Genomic DNA, 16,222 nt, shown 5'->3' with positions numbered 1-16,222 from the left:
GATATATTGTCATCCTACCCCAGTTATACCTGCTGCAGCTAATGACAGAGCTCAAAGCTGGAGAAGCCAAGTGCCACTGGAGACCACAGAAATGAGTGTGGGAAATAGGTGAAAACAAGTAGAATTCTAGTGTCACTGCTGTTAGAAACACTTTATTAAGGAGAATAAGAAACGCCGATGTGGGCTGTATACAAATGGGAAAGGTAGACAGGTTAATAACAGTACAGAACACAGATCTAATTGACAAATATTTCTGGTTTGTGTTTGATGTATTTGAAAATACATTTGAATGTACTTAATATTCTCCTCAATTACTATTGAAYTGGAAAACAGCTACTATTAAAACTAATTATTTTAAAAAGCAATCTGAAATAACTCAAACATTAGATTTTTTTAAAGAGCCAGCTGAAGAGTTACTTTTAATAATCTTTGGTTTGCAAGGAAGCTTCAGAAGATAGGCAGAGTACTAATGTTAGATCGATATTGAAAAATGGCATAGAAGAGGCTTGGTAATTTTAGGTCTAAGTAATAGCTTAATAGCCTTTATAAGTTAAATAATAATAAAGTGGTTAATGCATGACTCAATTAATAAAGAATTATCAGGTAAAAAATATGAGTAATGCCAGTCAGCATTGGTCTGTGGGAAACAGGTCCTATTAAGGACTGATAACTGCAAAGAGATTTAACTGATTCTTTATGACATTAAGTTTTGTGTTTTGATCCGGAAACTCAAAGATAAAACTTAACATGCCAAACAATAGCTAGATTTAAAATTAGGTAACCGACAGATTTCCCTATCTACAAGGGAATGTCTCTAGTGTGGTTTCTAGAGGTGTCTGTAGGGTATCCACATCAAGCAATATCCAACGAATGATTCTATGATTCCACTTCTGGGCCCATGAGGACCAAAAGACTCATCTGCTTCATCCCTTAGAGCACACTTTTATGGCAGAAGCAGTGCTAGTGTAAGGATTATAGAACATGTTCTGTTTTTCAAAGTAGAAAGAGAATCAAAATAACTAAAAGCAAAGCTATTGAAACAACATACCAAGAGAAGTAAATAAAATGGTTGATTTGTCAGTAATATGATTGATCAGCCTCTGCAAATAGTTGAAACCTGACTGACAATACATCAGTTGCACTGACCGTSACTAAAAAGTGGATATAATGCGTGTCTAAGTCGCACTGGAGAAACAAACAACCCAGCCCTAATTGGTAACTTGCAGGTAACCCGAGTTTTGTTAGTATCAGCAAATGTAAACAGAAATGTTGTGAGCCACAGTGGCTGGGTGGGGATCACCTCATTGGAGGCAAAATCTATTTGGTAGATTCCCAGCTGTAACAGCAGAACTTCTSGTTTAATTTGCTGCATATCCATCAGTTTAGGTATTTAAATGATTGAACTGTTTCACTACAACGATTCRCATACAATGTAATTTTAAGGTACCAGTATATCTGCTTCTTTCAGGAACTTTTSTAGATTCTTAGAGTTGTTCTCTTTAGTTTTAACATTTTTACTAGACAGTTTTTTWAAATTATGAAATAAATTAATTATAACACAAACAAGGAAAAATAATCTGGCCATGGCTTTTGAAAACTTGACAAATGATGCTAGCTAATTAGTATTAGAGTAGGTAGAAACTGCACAGACCACTGGTTTCAGATCTAAAACATAAAGCAAAGCCCAAACTATCTGCTGAAATACATTCATTTGCAGAAATGAATTCCTGGAAAGGCTGAATCTTCTTTTTTTCAATACTTTATCCACCATGAAAAAATACTAGAGAATGCAGAAGCAGGAAAAGAGATTGTGAGAGCTGAGAAAAGAAAACATGAAATTCAGGATGAGCTGGTTAGATGGAAGACAAGAAAGATCGTGTAATACAAAGSCGAAGTCACAGATTGGGCTTTTCTGAACTTGACAAAAGTTATGCCAAGAAAGTCAACTCAGAGAAGGCTGTTGTTAATTTGAAAGACTKTAAATATATCTGCTAGCTGCCCTCTTGAAGCCCTTAGAGGAGCCAAGGTAATTGTTAGAAATTTTGTCCAAATGTGATATAATGTTTCAAAACATATTCTTTTCTGAGTGCCATTAAAAATGACCTGGAACTTATCTGCCTCTTGCAGTCTCTTCAGTCAGTTGGGTTATGTAGTAGTATCACTTTTCAAGCTGTAAACTAGGTTTATGCAACTAGGTCACCTATACACTTGAATTTCAGCCAGACTGCAGAAAGCTGCTGACTTGTTTCACAGAGAACTTTAGTAGAGAGTCTGGCTAAAGGAAAATATCATTAAAATACTGCATTGCAGGTAGTGCAACTAGGCCAAGAATTAGTTTGTAAAAGCATCAAAGTCATTCAGTGGTTTGCTTTCTTTAAAAGAAATATAAATTGTGGAAATATTGATCACGGTATATCATAAATTTGAGATTGAAAGCTTTTGCACCTCTGACTGAGGATACTTATCCTAAATGCCCATGGCTTGCTCTCTTGGCTGCCTTGCCTCRTGTCCATCTGTTTGGGTGGCAAGGTTAGAGCACTGGCCTTGCATGCCTTCTTGTGCTTTACAACATCTGCTGATAGTAATAACCCAAGGCAGCATAGCTCAGCAATGAGGAAAGGAAAATCTAACGTTAGTTAATTCTGGCATAAGGTTTTCTGACACTGGAACAGATATGTGAAACTGCTACTTTTAAATAATTCTGCTTATTTATTCTGGGAGAATTAACAGCCTCCAACACTGAGCTCTACAGACTGCCTGATGGCAGTGCATTAAAATCTGTTGAGAGGTTTGCTATTGCTTCATGGGGATATTGGAATTGATTGGATAGGACTGATTGTTCAATTGATGTAAATTGCCTAATTAGGGGGCAATCTGAGGCCTATAGGTGTAAACAAAAACAGTCTTTTCTTCTTCCAAGTTGTATGCTGGGTGGATAATGAGCTTCTAGTGGTTGATACCTGAAACAAAAAATAAAGGGGAAAAAGACATACATTGGCCTCAGTCTGAAATATCTTGTTTGACCTGAAAGATAATATTACTTAATGCCTTCCACCTTTTATAAAACTGAGACAGTYTGGAAAGCAATTACTCTGGAAAATGTTTCTGGCACCATTAAAATGAAATATTGTGAATTTCTCTTATTTATTTTCACTTTTTCAACCTATTAAACAACTTCAACCTAGATTTATGAATAATCTTTTTCGTTCCCAAGACTGTATTTATCAYTGAGTGAAAAAAAGATTTACACAGTTTTCCTTTGGAAATAAATCCAATAGGCAAAGAAATCTGCTTGTAGGATTGAAAATTGTCCAATAAACAGCCTTATAATCATGCTGTAGTCTCTATGACTGGTCAGAGGTAGCCATCATAGCTCTGTACTGATCACTTAAACTAACTAGAATCTGAATAGCCCTTTGCCAAGGAATCTTGGAATTTGGTGAAAAATTCAAACAATGAATGTATTCAGATGTGATTTCTAGATGGGAAAGGGAAGAATTTCTGGAAGGTGCTGGCTGATACYATAGTGTAACCTAAAGATTTAAAGTTACATCTTGGAAGAGAACAAGTGTTGCAGCGCTGGCTCCTGATTTCTCAGAAGTGACTGCTTCTTTTGCCTGTGCCTAGAGGGGCTCTGCTGTGYTCATCTGTTGTGAGGGAGAAAAGTTGCTAGAGTGCTGCCACTTGCTYATCACTTTTTAACTTGGCCCTTTAGCCCAGACTGGTAAGCCAAAGTCTGAACTTTAGATTTCTACATCAACAAATGAGCTTTGACACCTTGCAGAGCAGTTTTTAATGTCTGTTAAGATGGGAGGAAGCCTTCAGCTCCCAATGCTGGAGGGAGCCAGTCAGGAAGCCTCCAAAGAGGGCTTAAGGAAGGAAAATGGGCTGTTGGTAGTTCTGTGAATGATGTGAAAATTGCATCAAGGACACTTATGCTATCTTTACTACCTTGCACCAGTTGGCAATGTGTATGCAGACCACTTAACCTGCTCTCAAAAGCCACTCAGTGCCTTGCAATGGCTTATCTGTGCTTTGCTATCACTTAAAATTTGTTTCTAGAGTTTGAGCTTTGGTCCTCTGGGAATGATGCTCCAGGATCAAAACTAAGGGGAAAAAAAAATCCAAAAACCCTCTAGGACTTTCCTTCTGAGTAATAGTGCTCATTGTGTTCATAGGCAAGTCATGAAAGAGCTATGGCTGCTTATCAGCTGATGACAGGCACTGTGAGAGTGACAGAGCACTGGACCAGGTTGCCCAGAGAGGCTGTGGAGTCTCCTTCTCTGGAGATATTCAAAGCCTGCCTGGTTGCAACCCTGTCTAACAYGCTCTAGGTGACCCTGCTGAGCAGGGGGTTGGACTAGATGATCTCCAGAGGTCCCTTCCAACCTTACTGATTCTATGATTCTAAGCTAGGAAAATTGCTCCCCATTTCATCCTGATCCTTCCTTGTTCTTCTGAAGCCTGGAGCCAGGGCAGAGTGGAAATGCCTCAGAGAATGCACTTGCATATCAGCTTACCCATGCTCTTTAGTAAGCTTCTGGGTTGTATTCATTTTCTTTCTCTTTCTTTTTTTGTTTTCTTTTTCTTTTCTTTTTTTTGTTTTTTTTTTGTTTTTTTTTCAAGATAGTCCATCTCCCTTACTTTAAAGAGAATATTAGGAAGACTTTTCAGCAGTTTGGTAGTTTGGTAAGGAGATAGAATTGAGGGGGAGAAAGTGAGTTAGTACTGCAGTATCTTTTGTGTGTAGGTCCACACAGTTTAAATAGGTCTATTTGTGCTGTTTTTGTCTTGTCCTTCCTACTCTTGCCTATGTGTGTCTGCTCCCTCCAGCACTGGGCTTCAGCTGATCCTAGGGTGAGCCAGTATGGAGAGATAAAGGAGCTGAGAATCAACCCAGAAAAGAAAAGTGTAATGAAAACAAACAGAAAAAGTTTCCTGCTAGTTGAGCAGRTTGATGTCAGGAGCAGGTACCCATCAGCATCAACACAAGGAAAGAGGCTGACCAATCAAAGGGAACAGTATCACTGCTTCAGATCAGCTTGTACTATCACCTTATTGCTGTCTTACATGTTAAGGCTGGAGACTAAACCGGAGTGCACACTCTTCGAGCAAGGGAGAGCCTGAGCTGACTTGCTCGGAGGCAGACAAGGAATGAGTGGCTGACAGAGGAAAACAAAGATTTACAATTTCCATGGCAAGTTTCAGGCTCAGAATTTCCTAGTTATTTGCTCCTTCCTCCTGTTTTTTAAAGATGTCCTTACGGTCTCTAAGAGAGACTTGGAAGCATTTTATCAGAGATTTTTGAAGAAATAAATTTAACAAAAGAACAACAACTGGCATTTCCATACTGAGATGTCATGACCTAGTTTTCTATTAGGAAAAGTTGCAACCAAAGCCAATTTGGATTTTTTTGCTTAGAAACTTTGTTTAGAAACTTTGTTTTTGTTTCCAATTTATGCTTATTCATGTCAATTTAGGCTACTTTTTTCCTTCAGTCATCACTGTCCTTAAGCTGAAATAACTTTCTTCCTTGCCTAGTGTTTACTTCATTGATACATTTATATAGTTAGAACATCAGTTCCCCCTCTCAGCTGCATTTCTGCAAAGCTAAACAAACTCTGCTAATCTCTCTCAGAAATTAGCTGATGGCTACCCTTATTATRCTAATATCTTTTTTACTTATTTCAGTTCATCATTTTTTAATATCAGGGGCCAGGATCATGTGTAGTGTATGAAATGGTTTTACCAGTGCTTTGTATAATGGCATTAATAATTGCCGTCTCTATGGAGAATACTTTCTGTGATATATTTTAGAATTACAATTGTCTTTTTCATGTCTGCATCACATTGATAGCTCACAGTCATCTCATGATTGACTGATACATCTACTTCTTTCTCATTTATTGTCACTTGCAGCCAGGAAGTCCATCATCTATAGTAGAAATTCTTGTTACTGTTCCTTAAGGACATGACCGTTACCTTTTTAACGGTACTCTCAATTCAASGTCATATAGTTCTTCTGTACATTATTCCAGTCCACTATGTTGGCAATACTTCTCATCTTGTGTCATTTGCAAATGTCATTCTCTTTTCAGAAAAAGATAATCCTATTTTTGGAAAAAACAATTTTTAAGCAAACAATAAATATGTAGAATAGCTGAACTATCCTGAAACATAAGRTTTGGCATGTCTTTTTATGTGATAGGTTCTTTTATAAAGATCTAATTTCACAGTTCTACTATCTAAATATTTAAAACTTATTTTTAACTGCTTATCATGCCATCAAAAAGAGTGACCTGAAAAACTATAGAAAGGATGATTTTAACAGAAACTTACTCTTAATTACAGCTTCACAGTTAAAGTGAAGTTAAAGTTTATCTCTTTTAAGATTATTTAAATCTCAGTTGTGAATGGCAACATGAGATTATCAAAGACAATTAGACTGAACTATTTCTGTTCTATCTGATRGAAAAAGAAAATCTTTAAATCAAGTTAATGTACCTACTTATTTCTAATGAGAATTAGGGACTAGGCAATTCCATGCTAGATAATTGATTGTGTTAGTTCTTTAATTACAGAGAGCTTGTAGGGAAGCACACAGAGCTTGTAAGGCTCTGTGATTAAATATTTTCTACAATTTCCKTTGAAAGATCCAGCGAAAGAAGAGATGTCTTGCGCTGCATCCATACTGATAGATTTCTAAGAAGCAGAAGTCATTTTAGACCACTTTTATATTGAGAATAAAGTCTTCAGTGGATATTTTTGGCCATTCTCACAAAGCATTTTAGCTGAATGAGAGATCAAATTTTATTTTCTTCATTTTTCTTACTAACAATTCTTTTTCCTCAGTTGAAAAAGGGGGTTTACAAAATGCCCTGTGGTACCCATCCTTGCAACTGAGCAAGGACTGGATACAGAGCAGATTAAGCTGGGGCRAGATTGCCTGGATGAGGTAATGCTAGTGCCCTGGCCTTCTGCAGGTAGAAGCTYGTTCTTTACTACCCTCTCAGAAAGGGCTCTGTTATAGACCCCTGAGGAAATCTGATAGGACTCAGCTGTGCTAAATCCTTCACCATCTGCCACCCAATCCTCAAAGTGATTTCTGCCAGGCCTGGGCTCACTCATTTCTCTCAGTTGGGTATTTATATTGATAGGATTTACTAATGTAATGACTGGTGCAGCCTGTGGAGGAATATGTTTCATGGGTCATGCAGTCGGTTTGCTGGCTATGAGTGGAAACCTTTGCTTCTTGTTCTGATGGAGAATTTGTTAATGATAGRTGAACTGGTGAGGAGGTGTTTGAGAGGGGATAGGATGAGGATTGTGTTATCTGAGAAAGGAGGAAGCTCTTCTAGATGGTAATGAGAATGAATGAGTCCTGGGGATTGAGAATGAAGTCCTCCTTGTCCTTGAGGGAATGGGGAATAAGCTGTGCAAGTTAATATTGCTCCACTAGGGGAAAAGGTGCATGGTTTTCCTTTTCTGGTCTCTCATATAATAAAAAATGATCTACATAAGAACTAATTCAACCACAAATCATTTTACCTTGTGTCTTTAGCATCTGATATTGAACCCCTTAAAGAAAGGACACTACAGAAGTGTCCATGTAAAAATGAATATTYTCAGAAATTCTCAATTCCAAGAGGGAAAGATGGAGAATAATCTTAAATACTTCTTATGCTAACTCTCTTGAAACAGTTAGCTTGCTTTACTGCTAGGCTTTTTTTTTCTTTCTTTTTTTTTTTTTTATCTAAGTGAGGAAAGTAGGATCATGGCAAAATACAGCAATAGAAATAACACTTAGGAAGAAGATAACAAGCAAGCTGTCAGATAATAAGTATGACAAATGTGTTAGAATGCTTTCTTAATCTAGGGAAGCTTTCTAACATAGGTCTTCCGCAGTTACAAAGAGTCTGTTTTACTTCTTGCTTCTCTGTTTTTAGCAATAACCTCTATGTTCACAGAGGAAATCAAACACAATAAAGTAACCTAACAAAAAATGTACTTGTCCTCTACTGTGTGGGCAAAGACACAATGRTTCTAAAACAAGTTCTTGCTGTAACTGGATGTGTAAAAATGCCAAATTCATGGGGCAACAATTTTGGTGGGCATATGGCAGCATATTGCTTTCTTGTGGCTGCTGTTATTACTTTGTAAACACCTGCAATATAAGGGGTAAGATACATACTTTGCCAGGGGCTATTTGCTATAGGGTTATTGCTGRTAGGAGAAAAATAATTAAGGTCAGGTATCATAGCATGTATTCTCTAATCAGCGAGATCCTCTTCTGTTTTGCCACTCATCAGTCCCTGTCTCTGCTATGTTTAAGTCCTTTTCTTCTTAGATATCTAGTTCTAGCCTTTAGTCCTCAGTTTTTTTTGTCCTTATGTCTCTTCCTAGACATTCTTATTTCCCCAGATGAGAAGCCTAAAATATTTTATTCTTTCCTACTCTTACTTCACACCCAAACTTGGAAGAAGTCACTATTGCAAGTATTGGAATTGCTTATCTAAGTAGTCTTTCCTCTTTCTAGACTCATAGTTCACCTTTCTCCCTCTGTGCTCACTAGATAGACAGAAGACCGAACTAGACAATGTCTGTCATGGCCTTAAACTCTGTGTATGAATGCCACTCTCATAACTGACTGTTGTCTATAATATTTCACCCTTGATTAACAATTACTTATATCACAAGGGATAGAGGCAGAAGTCTTTCTGAAAGGATGAAAAACAAGGTACTGCCCACCATGCAGAGTTAGTTGATATAAAACTGATTTTTTGATGTCTTCCCATGGGTGAGGTTTGAATGACATTTGAAAGTTTCTGCTGCTGACATTAATTGGGCAGTGTTCCTGGGAGGTCATCACTAGCACCTTTGTTTTCAGTCCAACACTTTCATATGAGACAAGGTTGAGTAACCTGTACCACAGCAGGCAAATATGTCTTTCAGTTCCTCTGTGAATTAGCTGATTTTTGCATAGGGCAGTGAACTTTGCAAGAAGGTCCTGAGCTCCTGCACATGTTTAATGTGTCCTAACATCTGTCAGTTGCTTGATTTCCGAAGAGGGCACCCCTTYACTTTAGTAGCTCTCTCCGTTCTGACTCTTAATCATCGCTCTGTATGCTGCACTCCAAACAAAAGTGCTGTGGTGTCTAGCTCTGACATCTAATGAGAATGATTGCTCTCGTACCAAAGCGAAAGCATTGCTAAGCAGCACCGAGGCAGCAATTACAAAAACAAAGGCAGAGATTTCCCTGTCGGTGTTGTGAAAAGACATTCTTCAAGAAATTGAACTCCACGCTGTATAGGTGAGTTCATTCTGTGTTGGCTCAAAACTTTCTGGAGTATTTAGCTTTTTGYTAGTGCTCCACCCAATCATTTTTTGACCTAATTTTCTCTGAATTCATATTTCCTTATTTTCTGGCATTTATGAGTTAGTTGGTGGGAACCTCAGTGTGTTTACATGAGATATCTATTGTGACAGTAAGATAGACATTACCTGCTTGAGCAGTGGAAAAGATTTTAAAATAGCCAAGGCTGAGCTGGAGTCTTGATCCCTGGCTGGCCAATGCCTCAACAGAAGTATTAAAGGAAATGAACTAATGGAAATCATTTTGGAAATGGGCCAGGTCATGAATTTCAAGCTAAAATGGTTGMAGTGTAACCTTCAGCCAGTACTGCTGTCTGTGGTCAAGGCCTAACTTGGTGCAGCTGAGCCACATGGTTTTGGCTGGTCTTACTAAGAAAGTTCTCAAGGTGTGAGGAAGTTGGAGCTATGGATGCATAAGATAAAAAAGCAAAACAAAGACAGAGGCGCAAGTGTTGAGAGAGTAATAATTAGCAGCTCAGGGATCAGAAAGGGAAAATACTGTGTGAGAAGATTTGAAAACCCTAAGGAAGATGCAGCATATTTGGAAGGAGTGCAGATAAGCTGCTCCAAGGTGTGGAGGAGCTCCAAGGTGACGGAGACCGACCCTTAATCCCCTGCCTGAGTGCTTGGTCAGCAGCGATTCATCAGGGATTATGTGCAGGGTGGGAAGTCTGTTAACGCTTAGCATTGCAACACATTACTCCTAACTGTCTGTTGTGTCTATGAGACAGCAAATAATTACTTTAGATCCTGAAGTTGAATATTTTTTTCTTGCAGAATCTTTTTGTGCAGAAAKATTGCCCCTTGCCCCCAGAGTGACTAAGTAGTGGAGGATACAATTTCTTTCTTTTTTTTTTTTCTTTAGCAGATTGGAAAAGAGGCTAGAGTAGTAAAGTAAATAGCTCCCGTAGACTATCAGATTGTGACTCCTGCATACTTTATTTTATGTATTTATTTATTTATGAATTTTTGGGGCCAGTATATACAAGTCTGATTGAACCAGAAGTCAGGATACTGTCCAGACTCTGATACAGCTCAGTTTAGGTGATGTTTTGCTACCCATGGGACATGGCTACACCAAGCCTGGAATCCTCAGATAATAGATATTTCCTCCACAAATCTAAGGGCATTTAGCCTTGTCTCATGGTCYGGCTGGAGCAGCATCTGCTAAGTCTGATAACAGAGGCTCATCTTTGTTCTGACACTGATAAATCATCTCCCCTCCTAGTCCTCAAAAGTGTGCATTAATGCCTCTGTTTTCTTGAAATCTCTCTGCGAACTCCATTTCTTGTTTTTGCCAGTTCTGAGGGCAGAATCGGGGTAGAGTGTGAAGAAGGGTTGTTATGACAAGCCTAGCAGTTTTGTAATGAATGGGTGATATCTGAGTTATGCTCTGCTATACCAAAAGAATGCACAACAGTGAGGCCAGATCTGGAATCTGTAGTTTTCCTGGATGTATAAATAGCCATATGCATGGTGCATGACTCTTTTAAGAAGCTTAGGTTTCAGTCATAAAACAGTAAAAGTGTTGCACCAGCAAAAGGATATGCTGTGTTACATCTAACCAATTCACAACCTATCACAGTTCAGCTAGCAATATAGCATTTATATATTCCATGTCTGTGCAAGTTAGCATCTTTATGAGTATCTAGGCCTATCTGCTTGAATGAGATAGAAGCAAGTGAAACTTGAGGGAGGAAAGCCACCAGATCCTAAGTGGACTATGAGTAGTAGAAAATCTAAGTTCTTTCTTGTCTGCAAGAAAGGATAGGATGGAGGCTCAGATCATGAGATGTGAACACAGCATTCACAGGAAGGTTATCTTAGAGCCTCTTTCATTAGGAAGGTCAGAGGAAGAAGACAGATTGTTCAAACCAACTGGGAAATGCTCTAATCAAGAGGAATATTTGAAATGCACAAAGCACTGAATATTTCATGTTATAGCAGACTGTAGCAATAGAAGAAGTAGTAGTACTTGTCTGTTAGACTTAATATTTGAATGCCATAATAGGTGTGTTTTAATCTGTATGTGAAAAAGGCCTAGTTTATTTATTCTCCAAACAAAAAAAACTGTACTGAGTCATTAAGTGTTGATACTTTTATAATGTAATCCTCTCAAGGGCAACTTTCTATAATGATTCTTCTCATTGAAGTGGCCCAGCATCTAATCAGCTTCCTGAGAATTGGTTAATGTACTAAGCAGGTTGATGTGGAGGATAGGAGAACTGTAGGCTGCTCAGGAAAGAGCTTCTGGCAGTAAGGTCCAGGCTGTTATTTGGACCAAAGCAATGTGTGAGTTAGTTTCCCATTTCAGCCGAAGACTCATTGTGTGATGCTGGGTAAGTCCCTTAATCTCTCTGAGGTGGATTGATGCCATGTAATTTTGGAATGTTTAAAGAGCCTAAACATCCTAGGCTTCCCGTACGGTTAATAAAGAGTATATCACCTTCAGAGTGCAGTGCAACTCACTTGTCTCAGTACATGCTATACGGAGCTTTGCTTGTTGGATTCATAACATTGCAGTTATTAATATGCAACTGGATGATCTGAATCTCCCTTTGTCAGTTCAATATAGATACTTGAATTCTGCATTTTTATTCTGTTCCATTTCTTAGCTTGCCAGCTGTCTGGTGTTAGGACAAACTTCTGTACAATTGCCTTGGATAATAATCTTGTGCATCTTCCACTGCTAAGGCAATAGGATTATGAAGTGCAYTAAAGTTATAGGAACTACCTTAGTGCAAATGCATGCACACTATAAATAAACATCTAAACACTACCTAAAAGGCTAAAATCCCAGCTTTTGGTAGTCTTAGTCATATTTTTACTACTGTCTGAGTATTCTGTTGACTAGAAAACTAATGATCCTGTTCAGTTGCAACCTTGTCAGTTAAACTGAAATACAGAGGGGAACTCTTGCAACTCCAAGTTGCTTTTTCTYTCAGTGAGTTAGCTCTGAACAATGGGCAAATCATATCTGCTAAGGAGATATTAATAGTAGTGATCAAAGAGAGAGATCACAAATGTCAAAATTTCCAGCTGAAGACATAATTACCCTAAAAAGCTTTTTATGTAACTTCTTTTGCTGCATCTGCAAGAATTTATGAATCTCAAAAGAGAAACTAATTATCATMAGTAATAAGTGAAAATGCATAGGTCATTTTGTATTTTATGCAAACAGAAGGTTTTTTATATGTTTGGTTTAAATATAATTCTTTAAAGTAGTTTCAAAAATCGATGGAGCTGATGTAGGGCCGCACTTAGAGTATTCAAAGGACAGACATACAGAGTCTGAGAGAGAAATCATGAGCTGCTATTGGCTTGCCTGCCAGTTGCCATGGAAACGTGATTGCTTTCTTTCAAAATGGATGGTGTTGAATATTCAATATTTTTATGATGTCTTTGATATTACAATTAATAGACTCAGAATGCCAAAAGGGACTTCTAGGTCATCTTCCCTGGGCATTAAATTTCACCTAATGTGCCCCATGTTCAGCCATTATCTTGTTTTTGTCTAAAGTGTATCTTTCAGAAGGGCATCCTGTCTTGATCCAAATATAAAAAGCAAACTTACAAGTTCCTTTATTAAATGTGCATCTAATCTCATCTGAATTTGAGYCTGGCTTTCATGTCTGGCTTCAGTTCCTAGCTTTAGAAAGGCATAAAAAGAGCCAATGGCCAGTGGTTTTTACGACTCTTTTCTCTATGTTAAATATCTTCTAGTACCTTCCTATTTTCTATAGTCAAACAACTTTTCAGACTTAGCTTTCTTAAACTATACTAGCTAGTTCTGTAATATCTCATGATGAGGAGTTATTTAGCCTTAAATAATTTCTTTTGATATTGAAGGAAAAAAAGGTTTTATGTGAGCTTAAAAAGTAAATGTTTTTCCATATCTATTTTAGCACATGCAAACTGAGGCAGAGGGGACAAAACCCAACGTTACCAATCTTGTTGCACATTGCACTGTCCTGCTATGGAAGAGCGGTTACAGATTATATGAGAAATGCGGTAGGAAATGTTGATGTGGGGCTTTTGGCCTTTTAAGATCTATGTGCTCAAATTAATAACTGTTCTGCCTTTTAGAAGCTAACCTCTGGAGGCTTGAGGGCTGTTGAAATAGTTGCTACTTTGCTTGTGGGATGATAGGGACCAGATAGAGAGCCTACTGGGCCCAAGGAGCGGTGATGACTATATTTGCCGGGAGAGGCTTGATGAGCCCCTGTTGACTAGAAAACTAATGATCCTGTTCAGTTGCAACCTTGTCCCTCTGGATCCCAGCTCACCACCCAATACCCTGCTCAGTCTCCGTGCATTCTTGTTTCACTTGTATGTTTTAGAAATGCAAAACCTGTGTGACCATAGGGTCACTATCTGTATGCTAGGTACAAGGATTTATGGCTAAAAATGAGGTTGCCCAAAGCAACTAGCTTTGTGTGAAGTGTGACTGGAATCCCTCTAAAACASTCTGACCTGGGTGTTATCTCTGTGTCTGCCATTCTAGTTTTAGAAGCTCAACATTATAGGACTTAGTAGACCAAACAGTAAAATAAGTCTAATGCTAATATAGTAAGTGTTTGTATTGCTGGAATATGTAGCCACATTAAAGTGGTTTGCACATCCAAGGATTTCAACATTTTAAGCAAAATGACTGCAGAGTTAGAGATTTTCCTTGAAAAAGCTTTTTATAAAAATGTTTGAATCTAATAATTTTTTTTCAGTTTTTCAGTATGACAAGAATATGAAGAGAAGATTATCTAGGGTCTGGCCTGCAGTTTTTCTGTTAATTGCCATCCAATTTAAAAATGCTTTGTTCATAGATTTCTCATTATTGCTTTCAGTTCTGTAGAATTTAATACCATACTCCCATTTTTCTTCATCAAATCATAGAGACCAACTGGACTGGACTGCAGCCAGCAATGCTTTAGCTGTAGTATCAGATCCTTCCCTGATGTTTTATGTGATTTATAAGCCTCAGAATCTAATCATGCATTCTGACTGAACTGCAATTACCTAAATTAATCAGAACAACCAATATGGGGGGGGGGGGGAGAGAAGCGAACCACAAAATAAGAAAATGATGATGTTAGCGCAGAGAAGCTATTCTGGAAATTGTATTTGCAAACTTAATTCCTGCTCTTCAGTGGCAACTCCGGATGACATATAAGAAAGTTCTAGATAACGTGCACGGTCTATCCTCAACACTTCTTCTCAGTGTAAGAAGGATAGTTGTCAAATCAATGAGGGGGTGCTTTGGAAGGCTGTCTGACTGCTCATCTCCCGGAGCACCGGGCAGTGCTTGCCGTCTGTTTTCCGCCAGGAAAACTGAAGCTTTTCTGCAAGAGTATACTTGTATCCTTGCCATATATTTATAAATATGAACCATTTTCATTAACTTGGGTGAAGAGAACAAATCAATATGAAACTAYAACCAGGATCTTACTTGTTCATGTTTACTTTCATACAGCTTTTCTCGCTGCATTAGGGAAAACCATGCATGTAGCTTTTTTAGTGAGTCTTTCCAGTGACTACAAGGGCTACAAGAATATTAGCATAGCATTCCTAATATTTAGTTATGCATGAGACAATATACAGGGAATTTGAAGATTYGGGTATTTTAAAGGCAATTAGGCCTCAAACATCAGAAATTAAGTCTTTTAGTAACTGTACATATTTCAGGAATACTGTGAAAAGCTGTAGTCCTCAAGAGGTAATAATAACCACACACCCTCCTGAGGTTACACTGACATTTGCTGCCTAACTGAAAACGTTAAAAGCTGTAACTATACATCACTTGATGAACACTGAGCTGATGGAGCTCAGGAGGGAATTTGAATTCTAGCTGGATGCAATTATCATTATTATTATTAGTTTATGTTCACCTGCCTTCTCAGGAAGGGATCTTCAAGCAGTCTAGCTTGAAATTTTCTTCAGTCCTATTCTAAAACAACTACCAAAGCATTCCAGTCGTGCACTAATTTGGGAAAGCAGCACTAGCCCACCTCTTCCTGTCCAGTGGACTTTGCTATCTCACTATCCAAATTAATTGAAAATGAGACTTGCAAAAAATAGAAGTACGTAATATAAAATAGGGGACTTTGCACCACCACYGCAGCAAATCAAAGCATGTTTATGCCATCGGGCTTAGCTGCTGTCTCTGAAGTTTTCCCTCACCGTAAGATGGTGTTCAAATAAAGCAGGTCTCCATTTTTTATGAATGCTGCTGCCAATGTTAAATGCCTCTCCATTTAAAAATCTATTTGCTTGTTCCAAGCCCTTGGTCTGCTATATGGACTCATTTTTTTGCATTGCAAATATGAAAATCTCTAAGCTTATCATAATATTGTGATACTTCTGTTAATTATGTAATCTTACTGTCAATACACTATAAAATGTAGACCTCTGCGTGCTACATAATTTAAGGCTTCAGAAAGTGTTTGCTAAATACTTTACATAATATGCAAAAAAAAAAWATATATATATAGTAGCAAGTAGCTGTATGAGCAGATATGTACAAGTATACACAATACACACACTCRCATATAAATAACTTTATCTGTGACTGACAGGACAAAAACTTCACCAAATCATACCCTGGGGTCTTAAATTTTACTCTATTCGTTACTGGACTCTATAGTATCTCAAAGGAGTCTAAATTCAGCTCTATTTCCTTCTTCCACTAGCGGTGTTGAGGGGAGGTCCTTCACTCAGTCACCCCATCATCTAAAGTTTGTTGCTCTTAACCATGAGCAGGGGCTAGTCTGGACAATCTCTACAAAGAATATTCCTTTGCAGTTGCCCTGCAATATAAAGGACTTCCTCAGGAAATCCCGGAAGTGATTTTTTTCT

Source organism: Rhea americana, unplaced genomic scaffold (assembly GCF_003343005.1).
Source record: "Rhea americana isolate MKP2758 unplaced genomic scaffold, rheAme1 scaffold_30, whole genome shotgun sequence".
In the NCBI taxonomy this organism is placed as follows: Eukaryota; Metazoa; Chordata; class Aves; order Rheiformes; family Rheidae; genus Rhea; species Rhea americana.
Note: the sequence above shows the minus strand (reverse complement) of the source record.